A 16600-nucleotide genomic window follows, 5' to 3' on the forward strand; every position below is an offset into this window, starting at 1 on the left:
GTTGTCACCTTGTCCCTTGAACTTTGAGATGCTTGGTCTCCTAAATGTCCTGGCCAGGTGCTGGGAGGGCCACACCGGACTGCCGGGGGCGTTATGGGCTGGCCCCAAGCAGTCCCTCTATTATGGCTATTTCATTTTCAGGCAGTGGAGGCTGCTTTTTGCCCTGAAGCTCCCTTCTTCTCTCCATGCGCTCCTGATTAGCAGGAGAAAGCCCTTCCGCTCCACTTTGCAAGGTAACACATGGAGACCTCCCTTTGACTCCCACCCTGGCCGTCCCTCCTTCCTCAGCCTAAAGGCTTAGCAGACAGATGCGCCGCTCCCTGTGCCCTCTGCCTGCAGAGACAGCCGCGATGCTCATGGCCCCAGGACCATGTAAGCACAAGAAGTCTGGAAGTTGACTTGCTCTTTGTTGCTGCCTTCCTCTTGAATTAAACTGAAAAAAAAAAAGTGAGTGAAGCTAAGGGTTAAAAGACAGGTGCAAAGAAGAAAAATAGCTCTGGGATATGGCTTTCGCTCATCCTTGATAAAGGAGGGGGATCTGGGGGGGAATGCTCCTTTGTTATGTGGCGCGGCTGGAGGGCTCTGCGGGCAGGGACTGAAGCCCCATGCAGTCCTGGGGAAAGAAACACACCAAACAGGGACGCTCCCTTTAGTATTTGGTCTACTTAAGGCAGTTGCACTTTTGGAGAAAGGCTGAGCCGGGGCACACTGGCTCTGTTCGAGACAATCGGTGCTCAAGCACCGTCTGGCTTTAGCTAGAGCCGTCGGGTGGGCAGGGTCAGGATGAGAAGTGTCAGTCACATGTAGACCCCCACCCCTTCATTCTCTGCCCTCCTGCACCCTGTCTGGAGACAGCTTCACCAGGACCCCTTCACCCTCTGGCCTCCTGGTGCCCTCCGCTAGTGGGGGCGTCTGCGGGAGTTGGAAGGGAGAACGGGCAGGCTGTCAGTGGCTGCGTCCCACAACCCCCCGGCAAGCAGTCCCTCTTCCGGCTCCAGGGGTCACTGAGTTCTGGTAACGTGTTCCCTCCCTTTGTGCCTAAGGTCCTGGAGGGGGCAATAACTTCCAGCATTTGTTGTTTCTGGGGCCTCGGCATCCTTGTTGCCTCCTTTAATCCTGCCCACCCTTCTGTAAATGGTCCCTTCATTACATTCTTTTCAGTTTAACACTTTGGGCTGTGCCATCTATTTTTTGCCAGGGCCCTGGCTGATACTGTCACTAAACCTTCCTTTCATTTAGGCTTAATATAAGTTGGGGGTGCCTGTCTGTCCAGATTTAGTAGCAAACACTTACAGCTGACTGCTTGTGGCCTGAGCTTTTGGACAGCACCCCTTGCCATGGTCCGAGCTGTTCGCTCTGTACTTCCCAAACTTCCTATTTGGGTCACTGTCTGTTCATTACTGCGTTTCCTAGCTCAGGCTTTTGCAGCAAAGTAGGAATAGCAAAATTTTAGGCAGCTGCAGGAGAGTGTGGTATAGCTGTGTGACCTGGGGCAGTGGCTTAACCTCCTTGCACCTCAGTTTTCCTCATCCTCAAAGTGGATGTATAATAGCATTACCTTATCTTGTAGGGTTTTCATGAGAGTTAACTAAATTTAAGCATGGAAGACACATAGGATAGGGCATGGCACACAGGAAGTGCTTAATAAATGGTAGCTATTATTATTATTTTATTGAAGAAAAGATTTTACTTGGAATTAAATGACGAGGTTTGAATTCCAGCTCCGCCAGTGAATAACTGGGTGGCTTTAGAACAATCACTTAAATTCTTCAAGTCAAAGTTTCTACATTCTTAGCATGGGATCAGTAACACTTGTCTCGCTCAGTGGTTGCCAGGCCAAAATGTGACGGCGTGTGGGAAAGGTCTTTGTAAACTCTAAGGCACCCTACAAAGAGAAGATGGTCGAACCCACACGGTGGCAGCGGAAGGTTCCTGTCCATCACGTGTGGGTCTTTGCTTTGGTTCATGAGTTACTGTCTCTCTAGAAGGGTTTCCCAAAGGACAAATGGGTGTGTGGTCCCCATTTAGTAATTGTGGGGAACGTAGTTAATCCAGGGAAGAGAAGAAAAAGGCAGGATGGTGGTTATGGAGGGAATCTGAACGGGGATGGCGGGTGTGTGTGTGTGTGTGTGTGTGTGTGTGAGAGAGAGAGAGAGAGAGAGAGAGAGACACTTTTTCAGCTTTCTGCAGGTGCAATGTTCTTCAGGAGCCCGAGGCCAGCACTCCTTGGCTGAGATGAGCCTGGAAACCTGGGGGACAAGGAAGAATTGGCGCAGAGAATACCTGGAATGGAGAGCTGGAGGAGGCTGCAGAGAGCACTGCTGGTTACCCCGAGATCCTGTGGGAGCCTGAGGCTGTCCCTGGGACTGTGTTTGCTTTCCTCTAAGCGGGCCTCTCTGTACCAGCCAACATTTTGAATTCTGCCTAGTGGATAGCTCTTTCTCTGCCCTCCCCAAAGCAGCCCTGTGTCCACAGGCATTTCTGGTAAAAAGGTGCAGGATGATGATTGCTGTTACCTTGTCTCAGTTTATCCCTCGAACTCTAGACTCCTACCATCCACATGTGATATGCCCAGTTCCCCTCGCTCTAGGTGATTTCTGGAGAATCCTGTGGCTCAGGGTTGGCAGGGCCCACGGGCCACCCTGTGGCCTTGCTGACCTCTTCTAGCGTGGCCCGAGTCCCCTCGGACTCAGTGCTTGCCATGGGGCCTTGCTGGCCTGACACAAATGCTATCCCTGGCAATGAACCCGAAGGCTATTTATGAGGCTCTCCCAGCCTCTGTCTCCTAAGGGCTATTGTGCCGGCGTTCAAGTGACCCAGATACATATTTTCTCCGTCTCCAGGCTCTCCTCTCCTCTCCTGGTGCCCTCTTCTTTTTCAGGCAAACACACTCTTGTGTGACTTTCACTTGATTGCCCTGGGAGACGGGATGTTTCTGTGCCCTCCTTGGGTATTTTTAGACGCTGACAGACTGACCCACTCCCCCTTCCCGGAATGTTTTCTTTCTGTTTCGTTCATTTGGCAGAGACACCTGCAGGCACTGCGTGTCTCCTCTGCCTCATTTGTCACTCAGCCCCAGTTAGTCAACACGTATCGGATTCGCTGCTGTCAGGCCTGGAAGACCCAGCGTGTGGCAGCCCAGACAGGCTGATGTGGTACATGGCATCTCAGAGGAAGCCTGGCTCTCGCCCTGCCCAGCCCACACCTCTCAGCACAGAAGAGGACACTCAGAGGCTGGCATTGTGGATTGAAATGTCAAATCAGGGCACCCGGCGGCAAGGCTCTTATCATACGGGTCGAGATTGCCCACCAATCAGTGCCCCTAAAAACCCGATTTCACAGTTTCGCTTAGAAACTGTTATGCTGAGGCCCATTTTTCAAGCCTGCTTGGGCCTCCCTGATGAATTATTCGAGAACAGAGCAGATGGGAGAGTCTTCCTTTCTGTCCACTTCAATATGTTCTCTGACCCAGTTCTGCCTGTGCCGAAAATTATAAGGATTTTTTTATTTGCAGATTTCAACATAGCATATGAGGAATCTGAAAATGCCCTTTTCTTTTTCTTTTTTTTTTTTTTTTTGGTGAGGAAGATTGTCTCTGAGCTAACAATCTGTGCCCATCTTCCTCCATTTTGTATGTGGGACACCATGACAGCATGGCTTGATGAGCGGTGCTAGGTCCACATCCAGGATCTGAACCAGCAAACCCTAGGCCACCCAAGCGGAGCACACAAACTCAACCACTATGCCACGTAGCTGGCCCGAGAAGATGCCTATTCTTAAAACCATAAAAATGTTCAGCCTTCAAGAGTGCATTTTTTATTAGGTGAGAAAGTTCCTGTTATTCTTATAAAAAAAAATCGAGGATTGTCAATAACTTTGGTTCGGGTTTTTTTTACAGATGACACCATTTAGCATTCACTTAGCTTAAACAGAAATGTATACTGGGAAGCTGTATACAAATATTTGCATTTATATACAATTTTAGAAGAAAATATTCCAAGCTTTTTCCAGGCAAAGTATGAGAATTGTGGAAGTATGACAATAGTATTTAATGCATTTGAGCCTTGTTACAGGAATTTGTGTGCTAATGTGATACATTATCTAGATCTCTGGAAGGCAAATCTCAAAAACGCTTATCAGCTATTGTGGTTTCAGTCGCAGAAAACCCTGAATGACATGCTCTGCCAGAGACCGGGAATTTTTTTTGACACTGTTCTTCCCACTATGTGATACGATGATCATTTTAATGAACTCCGTGTCCTTGAGTCATATCTTAATGAGAATTTGCTGGCTGAATAGGAAAAAGGAAGCTACAGATCAGAGCTGGACAAAAGTCCTTAAAGAATTTCATTATTAAAACATTCATCTTCCAAGTAGAAAGACGGTGTGTGAATTCTTCCTGTCATTATTGGGTTGGAACACGGTAGTCTCAAGAACATTTCTTTTCAATGGTTTATGATAGAAAAATTCAGATAATAATGTAATGAAACTCCACTTATGACTCACCCAGTTTTAACAATTATCAGCATTTTGCCAATCGTGTTTCATCTACCTGCCCTGTTTTGATTTTTTTTAAAAAGTATTTCAAAGCAAATTCCAGATAATATAAATGCTTGCGTGCTGGCTAATTTTGTGTGCCAGTTTGGCGGCGCCATCTTAGCAGTCTTCTTGGGCTGCCGTACCAAAACAGAGTGCCTTAAACAACGGAAATTTATTTCTCATAGTTCTGGAGGCTGGGAAGTCTAAGATCAAGGTGCCGGCGAGGTAGGTTTCCTTCTGAGGCCTCTTCTCTTGGCTTCTAAGTGGCTGCCATCTTGCTGTGTGCTCACGTGACCTCTTCTTTGTGCGCACCTCATAAGACCCCCAACCCTGCTGGATCAGGGCCTTACTCTTACGACCTCATTAAAACTTAATCACTTCCTATCTCCAAATACCATCACATTTCAGATTAGAATTTCAGCATGTGAATTTGAGGAGGACATAATTCAGTCCATAGCAGCCAGTGTGCGAGGATATTTGGTCAAATATTATTCTGGATGTTTCTATGAAAGCGTTTTTTTGGATGAGAATAACGTTTAGATCTACAGACTCTGGTTAAAGCAGATTGCCCTCCATAATGTGGGTGAACCTCACCCAATCAGTTGAAGGCTTTAGTAGAATAAAAGTCTGAGCCAGCGGGAATTCGGCCAGCAGACGGCCTTTCAAACTGCAGCTCTTCTCCGCATCTCTAGCCTGCTAGACTACCCTGCAGATTTTAGGTTTCCCAGCCTCCACAATCATGTCAGCCAATTCCTTAAAATCAATCAATCAATGTCTCTCTGGGTACATATATATCCTGTTGGCTCTGTCTCTCTGGAGCAGGCTGACTAATACAGCTTGTAAATGCTTCAATCGTCTCTCTAACCATCAGGACCTCAAAAAACAAAAACTCACAATCACACCTAAAAAATTAACAGTAATCTGTAACATCATCTTACACACGGTTCATGATCAATTTGCTTCAATTGTCTCATGACTGTCTCGGTGTGTTTGAATCAGGATTTAACAAAGCCTACACTTTATATGTGGTCAGTATATTCCTTTAATCTATTTCTCTCTCTCTCTTTTGCATGATCATTATGTTTTATTATTACGAAAAATTTCAAACATACACAAATGTAGAGAGAATAGTAAGTCAAGCCCCGTGTGCACGTCCCCCAGCTTCAGTGGTTACTGATATGTGGATGATCTTGTTTCATCTACACCCCTTCCCCACCTCCACTGCCACCTCTATATACTATTTTAAAACAAGTTCCAGACCTTGTATAATTTCAAAGGTAAATACTTCTGTATATATCTCTAAGAGATCAGTAATCTTTTTTAAAAACATAACCACACATCTTTGTCATGTCTACAAAAATTAACAATAATGCCTTAACATTGTCTAGTATCCAATAAATGATGTTAAAATTTCCCTGATTGGCCCGTAAATGTCTTTTTACAGTTGGTTTGTTGCAATGAGGATTCAAACAAGGTCCACACGTGGCATCTTGTTGATGTGCATTATAGACTGAATTGTGCCCTCCCCACACCCCAGCCCCAATTCATGTGTTGAAGCCATGACCCCCCATGAGACTGTATTTGGTGATGGGGCCTTTAAGAGCAATTAAAGTTAAATGAGGTCTTAAGGGTGGGGATCCTAATCCAGTAGGATTGGTGGCCTTATGAGAAGAGGAAGAGAGAGATGTCTGTTTCTCTGCATGTGCCTATACTGAGGAAAGGCCATGTGAGGGCACAGCAAAAAGATGGCCGTCTGCAAACCAGGAAGAGAGTCCTCCCAAGAACCCAACCACGCTGGTACCTGATCTCACTCTTCCAGACTCCAGAACTGTGAGGAAATAAATGCCTGTTGTTTAAGCCCCCAGTCTATGGGATTCTGTTATGGCAGCCTGAGATGACTAATACAGTATAGTTCTTAAGTTTCTTACATTCCCTCACTATCATCCCCTTTTGATGCCATTTGTCAGAGAAACTGGGACATTTGTCCTGTAGAAATGCTCACATTCCAGATTTGACTCATTGTCAAATTGACCCTATGTTTCCTATAAACAGGTGGTTAAACCTGGAGTCTTATTAGATTCAGGTTCGTTTTGGCAAGAATTCTTTGAAGGGAGTTCAGAGCGCATTCCTATTCCTCACATCAGAAAAAATATGATGTCGTATGCTTATGCCTTTAGGGATTTTAAGTTGACTGGTGGTTCTAGATATTGTTGGCCTGATCTATCCACAATAAAGATCCCCAGGAACCTTTCACCTAATGGGTTTTGCAGCCATTGATGTGTGTGGCCTAGATCCATTAATTCAATAAAGATTTGAAAATGATGATTTTCTAATTCTGTCGTTCTTTCTGCTTTTATTTGCAGTGATCCTTCTACAAAGAAAGAATTTCCCATATGAGTTACTTGGTTATCCTGAAATACAGTTGACACAGAAAAGGCAGCGTTAAGATCCTTTCCTTTTATTAACAGCCTGTCAGGAGTTGGTTCCCCAGCCACCTCCAAAACTCGTCATTGCTTTGTTTTTTAACTATCATTATGTGAGATATTGGATTTTCAGATATTTGATGTATTTCAGTCTACTATGATTATCTTCTCTGGTGTTCAAAGTCACCCAACTATGGCCAGGGACATCCCCTTCAAGTTAGTTTCCGTATCCTTTGCCCTTAGCCCAGGAGTCTTTGATAGTGGCTTCAATTTCAGGCATAACATGTTCCAGCCTCTTCTTGAACAATTTCTGTCCCAGATCTCGAATTGGCTGTTTCTCCAAGGAGCCTTGATCTCGTTTAGTAATAAATCACATGTAGTGCTGGAGTTGTTTATTATCATTGAGTCGTCATTGCTTCTCCGTCTGATGAGTAACACTGAGGAATTGAATATGTCTTCATTAATGAGTGAAACTGTAAAAATCTCTTAAATTAAATGACTCAAAGAGTTTTTAACAAATATGTTTTTTTAATTAGGTGAAAAAATAATAATTGAGGAAAGTGAGTATTAATAAAAAAAATGTTAGTAGAAAATCAACTTGGATAGATAAACGTTTTATAAAAATGGCAAAACAAATATTGAATTAAATATATCTTTTGCTGAGTGTTGTATTTCTTTTCATGTTATTTTATTCTTTCTAATAATGGCAGTTTATTCCATATATAACAAAATATTGTTTAATTATATTATGATAATTATAATATAATTATAATTAATTATAATATAATTTATTTAAAAATCTATAATATAATTTAACTATATTACAGTTATAATTAATTATAATATAATTAATTAATTATAATAATATAATTAAATAACTAATTTTGTATTATTATATGATAATATAATATAACATTAATTGTGTAATAATTTAATATTATTATTTATTAATAAAGGCCCAATAAGGACAGGTAAATGAATTAATGACACTCATATATCAGGTTAGAGTTCTTTGTTAAGTCCTGTGTTCTGATTTGGGGCTCCGAAAATATGCTTACCTCTAGTGGAGAATGGTACATCAAATGGCCACAGCTGGCTTGTTCCAGTTCCTGCTCGCCCACTTACCTTCTGATCGGCATTTGTCTTCCCCTGTGGACCGCTTTACAGGGAAGGGAGTGGCCTGACCAACAGACATGAACATTTTGGTTTGCTGGGCACTTGTATTTCTCATGGCAAAATATACATAGGCATTTTGATGTATACATCCATTTTCCGTGATTTTGGCCAGTGTGACTCAATCCCCTGCATCTGATTGACTAGATGAACCGGAAAAACTGAATTGCTGGACATTCTCAGACTGAACTCTGGACTTAAACCCCACCAAGACTGACCCTCAGGAGGGACCCTGCCTGCAAAGCCAGCTACCTCTCTTCTTGAGGTAGTATGTTTATTTTTGTCCCCTTGGGAGGGGAACCCCTCGCCATCTAGAACACTGAATGGAGGATTAGCTATACTTTCTGTTTCTAATCATGTTCACCTTTCTTTCTCTCATTCTTTCTTTCGTTCTTTCTCTTTTCTGAACTGTATGTCTATGGCCGTGCAATCTTCAACCTCATTCCTCCATGTTTCTGCCTCAGAGTCTCTGCTCTGCTGTTTCTTCAGCCTGGAGGCATCTACCATCTCAACACACACATGGAACACAATCAGCTCCTGTTCATTCTTCAGATCTCAGCTCAATTCCCACCTTCTCAGGGAAACCTCTCAGCCCTCAGACTACGAGATGTCCTTTTGTTATGAGATCTCACCGCATGCTGTACCTTTCCTTCCTAGCACCTGTCCCAGTTTGTAATTAAACATTTATTTGTGAGATAATTAGATCAGGGTTGACGGATAGGGACCGCCTCTGTTGTGCTCACCTTTGCGTCTTCTGCACCTATCACAGGACCCAGCACAACAGTAGGTGCCAAGTACCAACATCAGTAACTAAATGAATGACTGACACGTCCCCGAGAGAGGACAGTGAATTCAGCACACTAGGAAACCAACTCCCTTGGGCCCACTCATCGATAAACTGTGCCTCATGCAGACTCCTCCTTTCTCGACCTGCAGCTCAGCACCCCTCAAATCAGGGCCAAGGCCAGAAGTTTCTCAGCATCCTCAGATTCACCGGTCAGTTTATCCATGGGGCATAATCCTTCATCTTGGCTTAGTCTTGTGCCGGAGTCTGGTACTGAGTGCGTTTTTGGGGTACCCTACCACATGCTGTCTTCTACTCCCACCATATCGGCCCCTGGTTCCTGACCAACTTTCCTCCTAAAACCTCAATTTTCTTCTGTGACAGGTATGCTGCCCCAAATGCCAGTCCACTTGATGCTCTGCTCAGCATCCGCTGTTCTGGCCCGCTAGGGGCCTGGCCTGCTATTGTGTGACTGCGTTTTCAGTCTGTCACCTCTTTGCTGTGTAATCTTGAACATGCCACATCAGTTCTCTGAGCCTTTGTTTCTTTAATTAAAATATAGGGCTTAGAGCATGCTCTTCTAGCTGCCAAGGGTGCTTGAGGGATAAATTAGATAACACAGATGGTAGCACTTCACTGAAAGTAAGAAAAGAAAACCTGACCAGTCTGGATTTGGGGAAAGTGTCCCTAAAGAGGTGACATTTGAGGTGAGATCTGAAGGACAAATAGGAGCTACTTAAAAAGGTATAAGGTGATTATGATGACAACTTAATTCAACAGGTATTTTATGGAGCAATTGCTATGTTTACAGAGTTGGGTTATTTGTTTGGAGAATGCAAAAGGGCATAATATGCTCCTGGCTTCATGTTGCTCACAGCTGAGTTATGGAGACCACATACACACATAGACTAGTGGTTCTGAACCACAGGTGATTTTGCCCCCCAAGGGAGGGAAGTCTGGAGACGTTTTTGGCTGTCACAACTGGGAGAGAGGGGTATGCCATTGGCGTCTAGTGCGTAGAGGTCAACCGTGTTGCTGAACATCTTATACTGCACAGGATGGTCACCATGACAGACGTTAATAGCCTTGAGGTTGAGAAACTCTGACACAGCCAAAGCAATTAGCCAAAAGCACAAAACTGAACATCATTAAGTACCAAGATGAGGGCTACAAACATTTCCACTCCTTAGAATCTGACTTATTTTTCAAGATTCATCTCACATCTTACCTCACCCTTGAGGCCATCCCCAGTTGCCCCAGTCAGCTTCAGAGCATGGACCACAAAGACAGGCACACCGGGGTCTACATCCCGGCCGAACAACCGATTGGCTGGGTGACTTTGGGTGAGTGGTCTTGGCTCTCTCAGCTTCTGCTTTCTCATATGTAAAACAGGGATAATAGCATCCCTACCACCCACTATTCAGGTGGTGATTGTGCACGTAGATCACAGCGCCTGGCTTCTAGTGTACATCCAAGAATAGCGGACAATTCTCTCCTTTGGAGTCTGTACCCCCATAGAGGTTTTGTTTAGATGCTACCCAGGTAACTTGGCTAATTTTGCCCAGTACTAGGTATATCTATTTTTACTATGTACCAGGTATTACGTAAAGTGCTTAACATATTTCAATTCATTCACTTCTCATAACAGCTGTTATGGACTGAACACGTCCTCCCACAATTCATATGCTGCAGCTCTAACTCCCAACGTGATGTCTTTAGAAGGGGGGCCTTTGGGAGGTAATTAGGTTTTGGTGAGGTCATAAGGGTGGAGCCCCCGTGATGGAATTGGTGTCTTATAAGAAGAGGAAGGGTCACCAGAACTCCCTGTCTCTCCACCAACTCAGAATACAGAGAGAAGGTGGCCATCTGCAACATCACCAGGTACAGAACCCGTCAGTACCTTGATCTTGGACTTTCAGCTTCCAGAACTGTGCTAAATAAATGTGTGCTGTTTGAGCCGCCCAGTCTGTGGCATTTTGTTATAGTAGCCTGAACGAACTAAGAGAACAGCCTTATTAAATGGGGACGACTTTTACATCCTTTTAACAAATATGGAAACTGAGAGAGATTGTGTCTTCTACCCACAGATGCACCACTAGTAAGCAGAGGAGTCAGGATCTGAACCTGGCCTCTGTGGTTCCACAGCCCGTGCTTTGACCTCCCTCAACTGCCCTGTCTCTGAGTCACTGTTCGTTATTTAATGTCTAGCTATAGGGATGCAGGATTAGTATGCATTGATTCATCTTTTCACCTTTCAGTCACCTCTTTGAGTACTTCCTGTTTATCAGGTACTTAAGGACCGGGGATAGACAATCAAATAAACCTCTTCAAGTTCTCCTCCCCATCTAGTCAGGGAGACACGCAGAGAAGTCAGTGATTACCGGAATGGGTGATAAATTCAAAGATATGCTAGCTCTGGGCGCTGTGGGGAAACAGAGGAGGGAGATTTAGGTCCAAGTGGAAAGGGAGGGGCTGGGAGACGAAACCCACCTTTGAATCCCAGCTCCACCACTTAGCGTTTTCACCTTGAGTAAAACCACTTAACCCCTCGAGGCCTTGTTTTCCTCATTTGTGAAAAGGGGATAGCACTTACTGGCAACTTTTTGTCAAGATTAAATCAAACCATATACGTGGAGGGGATTCCCTAAAATGCGAGTGAGGGCCCTGTGGTCTCGCATAGCTGGGAAGGCTTCATGGCGGAGGTGATGTGTGTGCTTGTAAGTTTAGAGAGGCGGAGGAAACTTTCCAAGCTGTGATTATAGCTCCCGGGTAGCGAGTTGCGGTTCATCAGGGTTTAATCGCTACGGAGTAATCCTGAGCTGAATTTGTCTCCTACGAATGGACATTGTCTGATGTCGGTTGAGCTGGTGGGCCAGCCTCTACTGCGCAGTGCATCCGAATGTTGCCCCAGGCCCACACCTCCCTCTGCCCTGCAGCAGTGGGGAGCCAGGAGGACTTCCTAGATGCCTGGATGACAAGGAGGAAGAAGGGAGGAAATTGTTGGCTATGCAAAAAATAAAAATAAGAAAGGTCTCTGCATTTAACCTGCACCAGCAGGCCTGGCAGCCTGCACCCCACCCCTCCACACGCCCGCTCCTCAGACTACACATTGCCCTCTTGTGAATAGGCCTTCTGAGTGGAGCCCCTTCAAGGGGGCCATGGATGCTCAGCTTATCCAGGTTCCCTCCAGAGGGCGTGGAGTTGGCTGACTGGCCACAGTGGAATTTTGCCGGGCTCGTACTTCAGGAGGGGGCCTGGGCTTCAGCGCAGGTAGGCTGCACTCAGATCTGGCGCAGGCACTGACTAGCTGGTGACTTGGGGAAATTGCTAAACATCTCTGAAGTTTATTTCCTTATCTTCGAGCTGAGGACAGTGTTACCTCTCTGGAAGGTTTGCTTTAAGGCTGGAGGGAATACCAAGCCTGATACACAGCTGTTATTCCATAAAAGGGTAGTTACTAGTGCTAAGGATCTGAGGATGCTCCTGGCTCCTGAGCAAGGAGTGGGCTATTTGATATTACCCTAAGCTGCTGGACTGTTAAAAAAAATCACAATGTCAGCCTACCTTTTCTCTCAACAGCAATGTTATTTTAAAAAAAATACTGAAAGATAAACACAACGGAAAAGTACACAATCCTAAGTACACACCTCATTAAACTTCTGCAAAATGGACACACCCATGTAAGCAATATTCAGCCCAAGAAATGAACACAGTGAGCCCCCCAGAAGCCCATCCCGCACCCCCTTCCATTCAGGCCCCACCACCAGCACATTATTCTGGTTTCTGTCACCATAAACTAGTTTTGCCTGTTTTTGAACTTTCTGTACATGGGATTGTATAGTATCTGCTCTTTTGTATCTGGCCTCTTGCACTCCACCTTGCAGCTGTGAAACTGGTCTATATTGTTTCCTGTAGCTGTAGTTCATTCATTCTCTTTGCTACATAGTATTCCATTGTGTGAATATACTGCAACGGATTTATTCGTTTTAATTGCAAACTCTTTTTAATGTGGGATATCCGGAGACTTTTCTTAATGGGCTATGTAGCCTTTATGTACTTGTACACACAAAAAAGTTAACTTCTTCCGCTGGGACTTTGCTAATCTTGTCAAGAAATCAGTTAAAGCACAGGGGGCGCTGGTGAGCCCGTTCTCTCACAGCCCTGCCAGAGAGAGAATTCCAAGCCTCTCTGGGGGAAGAAAGACAGCTCTACACGAACAAATCAAGTTCATAGGGGACAGACCTGATGGGCATTTTAGTGTCCTTTGAAAAACCTCTTCCTCCATTTCCACCTACAGATTGTTTGTTTCTGCCTGTCTTCCGTACCAGGGAGAAGGAAACTTCCAACGTTACAAACTTTTTAATCTTCGAACCTGCCCCACCTCTTGGTGGGATGATGGCTATACTGAAAATGTTTGCTCATTTGCATAAGTTCATGGGAGTGACATTGCTCTGATATTGGGGATCCTTGCTTCTCTCTGTATTTTGTTTGTTTCTTTCACTGAAACCCCGGGAAGATATCAGGTCAGAGGTCGGCCAGCCCAGCTATGGGTTATTTGAGCTGAGCAGCTGGAATTACTTTTCAGATATTTTGGCAAGAAGGAAATCCCAAATGTGCTTTGCCCCAAGCACTCTTACACTTCTTTTTTTTAAATGTCTGTAGGTTAGAAAGAAATTTAATCGCTAAGCCCTTAATTACTTTAAACTTTACTCATTCACAGTGTTTGTAAAAAGCTATTTTGTTCCAAGAAACTTGTAAGAAAATAAAAATCCTACTCACTCTACTTCCCCTTGCCAGAAATAGGAAAAGGACTGCCAAGAATAAACGAAGCTTTACAACCACTTTGTAAAACTGTTTGGCGTTATTTCTGAAAATTGAACATTTGTATAACCTATGACCCAGCAACTTCATTCCTGGGTATGCACCCAACAGAAATCCACGCAGAGACATACACTAAAAAACGTGTACCAGAATATTCATACCAGCACAATTTCTAACTTCAAATTGTGAGCAAGCCCAAATATCCATGAACAGTAGGATGAATGAATAAATGGTGGTATAGCAATAAGATGGAATATTACACAGCAATCAAATGAATGAACTAGGTACAGCTATGCATAACGCTCTGGACGAATCTCCAAAGCGTAATATTGAATAAAGGGAGTCATACTGAAAAGAATACACATTATAACATTCCATTTATATAAATATTTTAAAAACTAGCAAAACTAACCTTTGTTGTTAGAGGTGAGAATAACAGTTAACGTTGGGAGTGGGGAGGAAATATCGGTATAGAGGGTTTGAGGAGGGCTTCTGGGGTGCTGGTAATATTACATTTACTGACCTGGGAGGTGGTTACACAGAGATGAGCACCTTGTAATAATTCACTATCCCCTTTTGATTAGTGAACTCTTTGATAACAAATTTTTAGAACACATATATACATTCTAAACCTTATGAGTTTTAATATTTTCGGAGAGCAATCTAAATCTGAGAAAATGTATTCCTTTCCCCTAAATCTCGTCCTCATTACTTCTAGTTAGAAGGTAGCCTCCATTATAAAGTACACATCGTGTCTTTGAATCATTTGGAATACCCAGAATTGACATCAGTATAACATTTTAGGTTAGAACAAAAATAATTAATCAATTGGTCTCCTGATTATAGAGTAAAGATTCTTATAGCTCTCTCTCTCTCTCTCTTTTTTTTTTTTTTTGCTGAGGAAGATTCACCCTGAGCTAACATGTATGCCAGTCTTCCTCTATTTTATATGTGGGACACATCCGCAGCATGGCTAGTGAGTGGAGTAGGTCTGTGCCCCCAGGATCCAAACTGGTGAATGCAGACCACCATAAGTGGAGCACACGGAACTTTAACCACTTGGCTGTCGTGCTGGGTCTCTTATAGCTTTCTTTATAGATAAACTGCAGTGTTCTTATAGTTCATTAAAAATAGCCACTTCTCTATTGGTTAGAAAGAAGAAATAGAAAGAATTCACCTGGGGCCCACCCTGTGGCCGAGTGGGTAAGTTTGCAGGCTCCGCTTTGGCAGCCCGGGGTTTCGCTGGCGCGGACATCGCACCGCTCATCAGGCCATGCTGAGGCGGCGACCCACATAGCACAACCAGATGCACTCACAACTAGAATGTACAACTGTGTACTGGGGGGCTTTGAGGGGAAGAAGAAAAATAAAAGATTGGCAACAGTTGTTAGCTCAGGTGCCAATCTTTAAAAAAAAAAAGAATTCACCTTTAGACAGTTCAACTCTTTCCTAGTGCAATTTGATTTTCTGAATCTTGACATGCTCTTGGCATGGGATTGGAACTCAAATATATGTGCAGAACATTTCCAAGTCTTCAAGTGATGAAATGTTTTCTGTGTATTTCAATTTCCTTACTGATGGGTTACATGATCCTTCTAAAAGTAACTATTTATCGAATTCCTGAAAGATTAAAACCAACTACCCAAGTTTTCCTTTCCAAGGCCCTGTATCTTTGGCATCTCATGAATGTTGATGAGGTTGGCGTAGTGTCCAGTATGGGCATATTGGATGGTTAGGTCTCCACACGGAACACGTAGTAATCAGTGCTTCCATTGTTCCCAGAGAAAAAAGGTGCTTACTGAGTTTCAGAGCCAGTTTTCAAGGAGTGTTCTGCTTAACCACAAAACCTATGCACAGGTATTATAAAGACTATGCTATGGTTAGAGGAAGCCACAGAGAAGAAAAATAAAGTCAGCCTTCTGCCTTCTAGGTCAAGACCTGGACTGGTCTGTAGTTACACCATAGACCACTTGTTTGTGTGTACACTCAAAAAAATCTACTGGATCAGTGACTTCCAGTTTGTCTTTTCCCCTATGGCATAGGCCCTTCCAGAATGGTCCAGCACAGCACCTGACAGATCTTAACTGTTCATGGAATGAATAGATAGAGGTTTATGAAAACTGGATGGGCCCTTGGACACCTACTAACACAATCCTCTCAGTTTTCAGATAAGGAGTCTGCAGGCCAGAGCAGCCAACAGAATCCAGCCATAAAGGTGGAGAGAAGCTATAGGTACCCCCTCTTCTTGTCTGCTTCTCTCTCTGACGCCCTGGCTGGTAGGATAGGGCTGCTGTCCCCTGCTCTACTTAGCAGAATTTTGGGTAGGGAGGCTGATCCAAGAATCAGAGGCCACAGCAGATGGCTTCTCAGTTCTTGTCACTCCACTGCCCATTTGTACGTGGCATAGCTGCGTTTACAAACCCGTTCCCTCATCCATCCATCCCCAGGGCTCTACCCTGAGCCTCTATTTCCAAAGCTTGGTTTTCAAGTTGCCATCTCAGATGTTGCTAATGAAAGTCCTACACTCTTACCTCTACTGAGAGTTCCGACTAAATGCCGTGATTTCCACTTGATTGGTTGCCTGTCTCCATTCTAGTGAGCATTTTCCCTTTCGGCATTGGACCAATCCTAAGACGCTTCAGTTGCTACTCTGAACTGTCCTACTATCTCTCTTTACAACATAAAATAAAAATGTGGCCTCGTTTCTATTTCTGTAATGTAGGCAACAAGAGACAGGTCACACGCTGGACACTCAGTCCAAGCAGAGTCCTTTGGAAGTTGAAAATGACTGAAAACAGAAGTTGTCCACAGAAGGAAGACATCCTGAGAAGTTGAACGGCCAAATAATTGCAAATGAAAC

The 16600-nt window shown here is 44.1% G+C and overlaps 1 long non-coding RNA gene across 1 annotated transcript; it reads right to left on the minus strand.

Annotated features, from left to right (window-relative positions):
- Positions 1-7000: 7000 nt before the first annotated feature.
- Positions 7001-16390, minus strand: LOC123286806 (uncharacterized). The gene is made up of 3 exons (XR_011505647.1): positions 16272-16390; positions 8021-8142; positions 7001-7399 (listed from the first exon to the last, which is right to left on the minus strand). It is a non-coding gene; the product is annotated as an uncharacterized lncRNA (long non-coding RNA).
- Positions 16391-16600: the final 210 nt, after the last annotated feature.

The sequence above is a fragment of the Equus asinus genome, chromosome 8, assembly GCF_041296235.1.
Source record: "Equus asinus isolate D_3611 breed Donkey chromosome 8, EquAss-T2T_v2, whole genome shotgun sequence".
In the NCBI taxonomy this organism is placed as follows: domain Eukaryota; kingdom Metazoa; phylum Chordata; class Mammalia; order Perissodactyla; family Equidae; genus Equus; species Equus asinus.